The sequence below is a fragment of the Jaculus jaculus genome, chromosome 5 (assembly GCF_020740685.1).
Source record: "Jaculus jaculus isolate mJacJac1 chromosome 5, mJacJac1.mat.Y.cur, whole genome shotgun sequence".
In the NCBI taxonomy this organism is placed as follows: Eukaryota; Metazoa; Chordata; class Mammalia; order Rodentia; family Dipodidae; genus Jaculus; species Jaculus jaculus.
The window spans coordinates 148,219,896-148,229,868 of NC_059106.1; the positions used below are offsets into that span (position 1 = coordinate 148,219,896).

General features: G+C 34.9%; 1 pseudogene; it reads right to left on the reverse strand.

The window, feature by feature from the left end:
• Nucleotides 1-1,554: 1,554 nt before the first annotated feature.
• On the reverse strand, nucleotides 1,555-2,625 carry LOC123460618 (annotated as a pseudogene).
• Between the last annotated feature and the right edge of the window lie 7,348 nt (nucleotides 2,626-9,973).

Below are 9,973 nucleotides of genomic sequence, written 5' to 3' on the forward strand. Positions count from 1 at the left end.
GAGCTGCAGCTGCTCTGGTTCTCTTGCTGCTCCACGTGTTCTACTACCTCACGGTCTGCTCCTCCGTTGCTCACTGCCACTCTCCCCTCATGTTTCCTGAGTTGCGGAGAGCGCGGTGTGAGAGAAAGCTCCTGCACCTGGCTTTTCCTGTGGCTGGAGCCAAGCCTGGCCGCTTTCTGGTGCGCCCCGCCGCCGCCGTGGTTGGCGGAGCTGCCGGGCCGCTTTTGCCGCCTGTGAGGGCTCTGGATCTCTCCTACTTCTCCGTTGCCACTTCAGTTTCCTATACACCTCACTTTTTAGTAAAAGTGTGTATTTTGCTGAGGTTTTTTGGTCTTTTTCCCCCCCCAGGCTGCTTTGGCGTGGTACCTATGCCGACATCTTAACCAGAAGTCCATATTGAAATATTTAATTCAAAAGACTTTCACCCAGCTGAATCACAATCTATCTCAGTGTACACAATTCTACTCTTTGTGAGGTAAGATTTTGATTCACTCTCAACCACATTAACATTTACTACTGCAGAAGAAATCGTGCGCTTGAAATTAGAAGTAGAATTCAGTGAATATATGATAAATTAAACTTCCCAAATTTACATCCAGGCTGAGAATGAAACACGAGGTATCTCATTGATTTCATGAAGAAGTGCAAATATCATAAAATTTAAGTACACAACATCATACAAATTTACATGATGTTAAAGTATATTTTTAATTTTTTTCTGGCTCTTTACTTATCTCTCAAAACAATATAATCTTTATCTTTTGAATCTTACATTTTTATTATTCACCTTGAAAAAAATTGTTTTTAAGATATATAAATATTTAACACATATTTTATGAAAAGTATAATTTGTATATATGCTTTTACATATCTACTTATCTTTTTATATCTGAAACTCATATCTTGACTTTCAGTATCATACATAAAGCCTTTATGTTTTGTATTCTTTATCTAGCCTTGCATCACTCTTAACTGTGAATGGCTGTCTTGAAAGATATAAACGGAGGAAAACCATATTGTCATCCTGAGAGCTGCCTAAGAAAGCATTTTCATAGCTAATGATTGTTTAGTAGGGAAACTAAATGTTGTAAACTTGAATTCTTCAGTAGATAATACCATTAAGCAGGAATGCAATAAACAACTGGCTATAATATGGATTTGTTTAAATAAACTCAATTTAAAAACCTTAAAGCTGTGCCTTTTTATTATTCAGGCAGTATGCTTATATTTAAAATACAAGTGATTTTGATTGCTTTTAAAAAAATTAAGTTGGGCTGGAGAGATGGCTTAGCGGTTAAGCGCTTGCCTGTGAAGCCTAAGGACCCCGGTTCGAGGCTCGGTTCCCCAGGTCCCATGTTAGCCAGATGCACAAGGGGGCGCACGCGTCTGGAGTTCGTTTGCAGTGGCTGGAAGCCCTGGCGCGCCCATTCTCTCTCTTTCCCTCTATGTGTCTTTCTCTCTATGTCTGTTGCTCTCAAATAAATAAATAAAAAATGAACCAAAAAAAAACTTTTAAAAAAAAATTAAATTGTGACTAATGATTTACTGCTCTACTCAATACCGTCCAAGTTTAAGTTGAGAGCCTTTGAGACCAGCAAGGCATTGGTCTAAGGAGTAAATGGCATTGTGAAGATTTGCAGTCTCCTTACTTTTTCCTTCGAGAAGATGTTGAAGTTTCCATCTTTAGATGCTTTGTGGCAAACGCAGTAGCATCCGGATATGATTTTGCTTTTGTTTGCACTTTTGCTAGCCTGGCATGAAACTCTAGTCATAGTTTGATTATTTCATTTGATTTTCCTTTTCTTGAGTTTTTAACTTTGCATTTAAGTATGAAATGTCCATCTCCTTTTTTTTACCATTAGTTCTCTGTGTTTTTCTTCATTTTAATTCAACTTAAATATAAAAAGTACCATTCAATGGGCTGGGGATTCTTTTTTTTTTTTTTTTTCAAAATTTTATCAACAACTTCCATGATTATAAAAAATATCCCATGGTAATACCCTCCCTCCCCCTACTTTCCCCTTTGAAACTCCATTCTCCAACATATCCCCTCCCCATCTCAACAAGTCTCTCTTTTATTTTGATGTCATGATGTTTTCCTCCTCTTATGATGATCTTGTGTAGGTAGTGTCAGGCACTGTGAGGTCATGGATATCCAGGCCATTTTGTGTCTAGGGGGAGCACTTTGTAAGGAGTCCTACCCTTCCTTTGGCTCAAAGTTTACTTATTTCTATTTTTTATTTTATTTCTTCTCTTTGATTTTCACTTCATTTAAAAGCTTGGCAATATTACTCTTATATTCCTCTTCATGACACTTTAACTTCTCTTTCAGAAGATCAGCAATTCTTTTCAGTTTTTTATCTTTCAAATTGTGCTGATAGCCAATGGTCTGTTGTAGCCCTTTAATCATGTTATCAAAAGTAGCACATTCTTCTTTAATTGAAACCTCTTTTGTTTGCATTACTTTAATAAACCATTAGCTTTTTTCCTAGTTGAATATCCAGTAGATTGTTTTTTTCCACTAATTTCTATAATTTTCCTTTCAATCTGTGAGAAGTCATTTATCAGTTTGTCAAGATTCACACTGCTAATCTTTTCTATATAACATTCATTGCTTTGATACATACCTGCTGTCAGGTTTAGCTCTCAGCCTTGCTGGTGCCCTCCCTGGTCCCTGGTGCCCCTCCTTGTCCCTAAGCCTTTTTATTTATTTGCACATGTGGGTATATAAATGTATAGTATGTATATATATATGAGGTCATACATGCCAAGACATGTCTACTAAGGTCAGAGGTCAATCTCAAGGAGTCTGTACTACAGTTTTTGTAAGATACGATCCCTTTCTACTGCAACTATCTGGTTTGTGAACATCTGATATATTTAATTACTATTTTATGTTATAAATAACATACCTAAGTACATTGCTTAAATATTAGAGTAAAAGGAAAGTATGGGCCTGAGAGATGATTTAGCAATTAAGAGAATTTGTGGCTTAAACATGAGGGACTATGAGGCTAGAGACCTCCAGGTTCCAATCTCAAAATCCTATATAAAAACCTGGGCATGAGCATCCCAGTCCACAGTGGCCTAAGAGTGGAGACTCACAAATACTCACTAATGCTCATCAGTTTTGGATTGAGGAGAAACCTCTTACACTCTATCACTAAGGAAATTAAATACCTAGGTGACCAATAATAGAAACAGAACTAAGGTTTTTACCTGGCCTCTGCATGCATAATCATAGGGCAGCCATCTGAATAAATGTGCATATACCACACCCCCACACTCACCACACCACATGCATACTACACACTGACAATAAAATAAAATAAAATAAAATAAAAACAGGGGGGAAAGATAGAAAATAATGGCTATAGTTGAGGATGTATAATTGGTTCAGCATTAGGAAACATTTTCAAAAGAAATTTGCACTTTACTGTATTTTGGATAGGCTTTGTCAACGTATATACTTTCTTCTTAAAAGAGCAGGAAAAATTTAGTGGCTGTTGGAGATAACTTTGTGATGACTAATTAAGGTAACAGGTAATGAGTAGATAAAGTATTTGATAATACTCTTCTTAATACTTCTAGTTACCTTCATTTCACAAAAATCCATTACTGGAAAAATATTGTGGCAACACAGGAAACTCAGTAGGACATATGCAACAAAACTGAAAACTTTCTCTTACTAAAAATTGCAATAGTTAAAATGTAGAACAACCACTCTGAGTGTGAGAAAGGAAGCAGTAAATTTAGCTCCAGCTGAAATAAAACAAGTGGCTTGTGAGGCTTTTTACTCGTGAACTGTTACAAATGTTGAGATGCTTTGAGACTCTTAATTAAGGCATCAATGGCAAGCTTTAAACATCAATTCCCATTTTCACATTAAGGGATTCTGAAAATCATGGCAAAACTGAAAGTCCTTAAGTGACTGAGTGTGGGAGACAAAAATGATACAAACTGGCTAATCAAACCTTTGGGATACAACACCTGAATAATATTTGATACAACACCCAAGGATAACCATCCTTGAACACAACTCTGGGTCCCTCTTTCCAACTTCATCTCTCTCACATACACACAGAGTGACCCAACTGAAGATGTGTTGATAAATAACAATCGTTGAAAATATCTTAAAAAGCAACATCAAAAATTATATAGAAGTAATACAAATACTACACAACCTACATAAAAAAATCAAGAATACAAGTAAAAAAAAACTTCAAGTAATAGAACTTATATTTTAATAAGATTCAAATTAATATTCACCAATTTAAAGTGATTAAAATTAATACAAATCCACCCACTTTAGTAGTTAACATTGTAGAATAAATCTTCGTAACCTAACAATAACTTATATGTGATTTGTATTTTTATTTTCACTGCCAATAATAGAAATGTGCCCATTAGTGCTTATAAATTGGGAGGTCTAGAAAGTCTTCTACTGGGTTTCAAGCAAATTACTTAGTAATGTGAAAAATGAAAGGCTCTATTTTAAATTTATTAGTCTTATTAAATCAAATTGGTTAATTTTACATTATTTTCACCTTATTTCACATCAAATTGTTCAAAAAATGAAAATGTTATGTTTGGACTATCTGATAAGTATTGATACATAGCAAAGTTGAAAGGTTCTACCTGTATGTTCCAGTTAAATTAATGTAATAGAGTATCTAGCATCCCATTCAAAAGGATTCCCAAACTCAATTTCAGACAGATCAGACAACTAATGTCAATTCAGACCGACAGTTCATTGCATTGAATTCACTGTGTATCTGTAAGCAGCTACTAATCTGCTGTCACATTTTATAAAAACAGTTCTGACAAGCTCAACTCTTCATAGTAATTCAATACAATGATTTGAAATGTAAATGAACCAGAAAATAATACATTAGAGTCCCCAGCATATCTAAATAAGGATTGATATATTAACACTGTCATTTTTTATAACTGTCGACATTATAATTAGATAATTATATGTATATGTTTTTATAAATACCAGAGTGATTTCAAGCTTAAAATAATAAGGGCAAAGATACAGAGTTAATGATGGCTAGAGGGCAAGGAAGAGTCCTATGAGCTCTGTGCCATCCCTCAGTAGCTAATAGTTACTGTGGGTAAAAGAGGCATTTTCCTCCCTGGTAAGTAGCTCACGCTCCTGTCCATAGCCCCTCACTCATATTGCTGCAAGTAATTCTAGCTAAACATCGTAGTTTATCTAGAAGAAATCAAACAGACAAATAAAAAAGACAAGAAAATAGAATGGAGTCTATTTGGAAAAAGTGGATCAGCAGAAATGGGAGAGGTACCAGACACAAAATCAGAGTCTCTATACAAAGTAAAATTCTGAGAACATTGTGCAAATGCACTGTACATCTATGTATATTTGTGTGTGCACTTAATCCCAATTTATAATTCATTGGTCATAAAAGCAGCAACATGCAAAATCACCAAGATGTTATGTGTTACTTTAATGATGTAGGGTTGAAATTTAAGGATTATCTTATCTATATAACTACTTCTAAGCACTATCACCCTTAATGACCACCACCAGAATATTATATATCTATATTTCTATATCTCTATATCTATCTATCTATCTATCTATCTATCTATCTATCTATCTATCATCTATCTATCTATCTTACTATCTATCATCTATCTATATCTATCTATCTATCTATCTATCTATCTATCTATCTATCTATCTATCTATCATCTATCTATCTATCTACCTACCTACCTACCTATCTATCTAAGTTTGCTTTAAAGAGGAAGAAGTTCCTTTATGTGTCATACTAAGAATTTTCTTAGGGAATTTTAAAAAAATTATTTATTTTATTTATTTGAGGGAGAGAAACAACACAGAGAAAGAGACAGATAGAGAGAGAATGGGGACGCCAGCCCCTCCAGTCACTGAAACAAGCTCCAGAAACATGCATCAGCTGGTTCATCTGGTTTATGTGATTTCGGGAGAATTGAACCTAGGTCCTTTGGCTTTGCAGGGAAGTGACTTAACCACTAAGCGATTTCTCCAGCCCCTTAAGGGATGTTTTATTTATTTTGTTTAAATATTTTTTTATGTATTTATATGCAAGGAGAGAGAGAAAGAAAGAGAGAAAGAGAGAGAGAGAATGAGAATGAGAGAGAGAGAAAATTGGCCTTGCCAGGGCCTCCAACTACTGCAAAGTCTGGAAACATGCACCACTATGCATCTGTCTTTAAATGGATACTGGGGAAGTGAACTCAGGTCCTTAGGCTTTGTAGATAAGCACTTTAACCACTGACTAATCTCTCCAGCCCCTTAAGAGATACTTTAAATCAACCTTATATATGACTGTGCACAGCACAAATACCTAAAATATGTTTTAAGTAAACATTTTTAACTATTGTGTGATAACAGCTATTCTTCCAATTTGGAAGATGCAGATTGTTTTTCCTGTAATTCCTTCATAAAATTTTAAACTAAAATATTTTTAGATTAAATTAGGTAGAGAACTAGTTATTTGGAAATTTGCTTGTACATCTGAGGACCCAGGTATATTTTGATAAGATAGCATTCAGGGAGTTCTGTGAAATTAATGTACCAATGAGCAGGACAAACATGTGCCTTGAAAGTGGAGGTCCTGGTGTAGGTGGCCAGCTTCTCTGACTAATCTAGACAGTAGAACTATGTAGTTTTTGTATTAGCTGTGAATTCCTTCTGATGTCCATCATTATTCATTGGGACACTATTGAGATTAAGATGTAATGTCCTGGCTGGAGAGATGGCTTAGTGGTTAAGTGCTTGCCTGTGAAGCCTAAGGACCCTGGTTCGAGGCTCGGTTCCCCAGGTCCCACGTTAGCCAGATGCACAAGGGGGCGCATGCGTCTGGAGTTCGTTTGCAGAGGCTGGAAGCCCTGGCGTGCCCATTCTCTCTCTCTCCCTCTGTCTTTCTCTCTGTGTCTGTTGCTCTCAAATAAATAAAGAAAAAAAATTTAAAAAAAAAAGATATAATGTCCACTGAGCTTTTGTGAAACCTTCTTTTCTGTGTAAAGAGCCAAATTTTGTTGTTGCAATTGTTCCTTTTTTACCCCCTGTAGCCTGTTTTTTTTTAATTTTTTTCACATGTTATTGCATAGTGTAGAAATGTTTTGTTGCTGAAACAAAATACACAAGCATTCAGAATTAATTTGACTCACAATTTCATTGGTTTTATTAGGTGTTAGGCTTCTCTTATGGGGCCTAGGGTTATGTGGGATATCATAGGTCCAGAGTGTGGAGGACAGCCAATAATAACAAGGAGACTGCCTGGACCAAAAGGCTTCATACTTCTCTTTTGTTTCATCTGGGACCCTGGTCTATGAGATGATCCAAACCAGTTTGAAGAAATTATTTGGGTGCATGTTACTGAGATTATCCAACATAGTCCATTTTAGCTACCAAGAAATGCACAAATATGGTGGTTTAGATTGGTTTATCTAGAAAATTTGGTTGCTCATAGGGTAGTTACGACCAACTACTTTCTGAGTTGGTCAGGGAAAAGTGACTACAATGGTAATGTAGATGCTGCTAATTATTGCTGGGAGTGTCTCTCCAGTGGTTCATTTGAATGACACTTGTTACCTTTTTCTTCATGTTTTACTCAAAACATGGTGGCTGATACCTAAAGAAAGTAAAGTAGAAGGTATAAATCTTTCAAAGCTTGGCAAAGTCCCCAAATGTTGTTAGCTTTTTTTCTCCTGAATGTAAGACACTCAATATGACATACCCCACACACGCAGCAAAGAAGAAATTGAATGGACTTTGAATGGAGACTTATTACATAAAAATGCTATTAACTTATCCATATATTCATACCCACTTTGCTCTGTGAATTCATTTAAATAATCTATTGACTTATTTTCAAATTCGGTGACCTTTCCTTTGATTTTAGACTATGATAGCCAAGCCTATATGGTGATTACACATTTAGGTCTCTTATCTAGTTTCCATCTTCTGATTTAACTGATATTTGGAGCAATTTCTGTCAGTAGATCTGCCTTTTAATATAAACCTCTAAAAGTTTTATATCTAAATTGATATTCTTTCTGACTAATTTCATGTTTTGAAATTTCCTTTTTTATTCTTTGACATTGCTACTTTTCCTCACAGGTATAGTTTTGAAAAATAGTGCAAAGTTATTACTTTTAGCATCTGCAGGTCAGGGGTCTAACAGAAGTGTCATTGAGTTAAACTCAGCTGTACACAGAGATGTGTCTCATGTTAGATGTCATAGGAAGAATATACTTTCTTGAATTGAATTGTTTGTCATCTTAAGATTTCCGTACTTCTTGTATAAAATTCTCTTCCACTTTGAAGTTGAAAGATACATATCTAGATTTGAATCATCATATCAAATCAATCATATCTTTAAGGATATTTAGGATGATATTGAACATCATACAAAACAATACCCCTATTTGTGAGGTCACTTTATTCATCACTGCTGTGTAAATCAATATTCACAAATTCTGCCTACTAACATGCACACATCTTTGTTTGGAGGAGGAGAATATCATTTTGCTGACCATATCATTTTAGAAAAATCTTCATTTACAAATTATACTTTTAAATTTGTTTTCCTATATAGTTTCATTATTGGAGAGTCTCCATATTATTTATGATAGCAGTTTTTTCTTCTAAGTTTTGAAAACATATGCACTATTTAGATTGAATTCATTAGTAAGCTAAGCTTCAAGGTGCATGCCAGTAATTGAGAACTGGGGAAGTGGAGGCAGAAGGAAGAGGAGTTTAAGGTCAGCTTTAGATACATGTTAAATGTGAGGCCAGCCTGGTTTATATGAGAGTCCTGTCACCTCTAGTATAAAACAAAAACCTAACCAAACAAACTGAATTTTATTTACTAGTTTCAATATCTTTTTTTTTTTTTTTCTGTACCACCTGAGGTTACACAAACCCACTGTGTTTTAGATGGATCTGGTTTTAGAGGGACAACAGTAAGATTTGGTTAACTCTAAGCTGGATCTATTCTGTTTGTTTTGTTTTGGAGATATAGTCTAGTGATGTGTCTGAACCTTTTTCAAAGCTCTAGTCTTAATATATAGACTTCTTTCTTAGCCTCCCAGACCACCCGTGTGTGTGTGTGTGTGTGTGTGTGTGTGTTTGAGTGTGTGTGTGTGTCTGTGTGTGTTCCTCCTTGCATAGGTAAGAATTAAAGAAAATGTGCCTACCTCTCAAAATAAAACATTAGGAATTTAAGATATTTTTATCTGCTAAGACAGTTCTATTCTCATGCATATCCTGTTCAAAAAGTCAAAAATAATCATGGTTTTATATTTGTAATGTTCACAATAGAATGTTGTATGCTTGTGCTTTGTCTGTGTGGATAACTGAAATTCTGATAACTTTTGTGAACTTAAGATTGTGTCTGTGTTTTAGAAATTTGCAATAACAAGCTTCAGTTCCTCCATGAGGACAACAGGTATGGTCCATCCCTCAAGATTCAGTGATCTATTAATTCCATGTTACAAAACAATGCTTATCTCACCCACATTATTAATCTTCACTAATTCATTTATATATTCTAGTATTTTATTTAAATGAGAGCACTTAATATAATAATTATGACTAAAAATACAAATGTATTGGAATCTTATTTGTGCGTAACTTTGTATGTATCCATATGTATCAGCCAAAGGGTAAGTTTGTAAATATTCAAATTATAATGTACGGTTCATTAAGTTAGCAGAGTATACAATATTTGCTTTTACTGCAACCATTTCACTACATTTTCAAACTGTGTGGGTAACTTATTTGATGTGCACCCACTTGCAACTTGTGAACTCTTATCTCAAAGTGTCCACAGTCACTTCTACTATGTATAATAACACACTAGAACTTCCTTTATTTAAAAAAAAAAAAAAAACAGCCAACAAAATCATGGGATAACACCGCATTTCTCAATTAGACATCATTGGCCTGCATGTTCTG